Genomic DNA, 1,063 nt, shown 5'->3' on the forward strand with positions numbered 1-1,063 from the left:
AATACTTTGAATTCTACATTGTTCTATATTATATAGGTTCATTAATAAATGTGTTATTTCAGATAGCATTCCATATAGAAAAAGTTTAAGATTCCTTTTTTACCTAGGTCCTTATAGTATTTTATTTCTTTGGGATAAAATGACAATGTTATCTACTTTCAACAGTTTTGTAAAGATTATGCTATATAAAGGCCTTTCTAAGGTGAGGATTTAATACACTGATGTCAAATTAACTTTCAGTTCAATGAATTATATGTGTTGTTACATTTGTATTTTTTATTGTGAAAATACTGTACCGAGGGGTTACAATTACATGGGCAAGATAATGAGTAAATTTCTTATCAAGCATTGTAGCCTCCTCCTTTGTTTCCGCTTCCCATCCCTTCCCATCCTCCCCCTGCCCCCCCACTCAATCCTCCCCACTACCCCCACCCCGCACCAAAGTTGTAAAGTTCATTTTTGACATAACAACTTGTATTTTTGTAATCAATTTTTTAATAACTGTTTTTCATTTCTTGCTTCTGAAGAATGAAAAATATTGAATTCTTCACAAATTTTCATATCATCCTTTTGCAAATGCCATGATAATCTCTATATTGTTGTAATTTGGGTAAACGTTCTGCTGAAGCATGTAGTATCCTGTAAATTTAAGTAGTTAATGATGCAATCTTTATACAGGCATATATCCTTGGTTGACTGTTTGTAACCAGGAAACCTTATTGTTCCTAAAAATGCTATTGATCTTAATTCTCTAAAATTCTGTGTATATTGGAAAAAACATATTGTTTGGTCGATTGCTCACATTTGCAATTTTTTGTCAATGACAATTTCAAGTTTTTTTCATTTTAAATTTGATCATACTTTGAAGCCTTTATAGCTAGGTCCAAAGGTGATAGCTTTTCAAGTACTTATTTATCAACTGAGTTAGCTTTGTGGAGCTAATGGATTCAAAGCAAGCCTTGCTTAATAGTTACTTCTAAACTTCTGGGCTTAAAATTTCCTAAATGAGGTCGTACTGGCACAAATGTCTACCTGACCATTTACTCTTCTTTCATATAGCAAC

General features: G+C 32.2%; 1 pseudogene; it reads right to left on the reverse strand.

Annotated features, from left to right (window-relative positions):
* Positions 1 to 531: 531 nt before the first annotated feature.
* LOC122098042 lies at positions 532 to 631 on the reverse strand (annotated as a pseudogene).
* Between the last annotated feature and the right edge of the window lie 432 nt (positions 632 to 1,063).

This window comes from Dipodomys spectabilis, unplaced genomic scaffold (assembly GCF_019054845.1).
Source record: "Dipodomys spectabilis isolate Male_0828 unplaced genomic scaffold, ASM1905484v1 ptg000454l, whole genome shotgun sequence".
Taxonomy (NCBI): Eukaryota; Metazoa; Chordata; class Mammalia; order Rodentia; family Heteromyidae; genus Dipodomys; species Dipodomys spectabilis.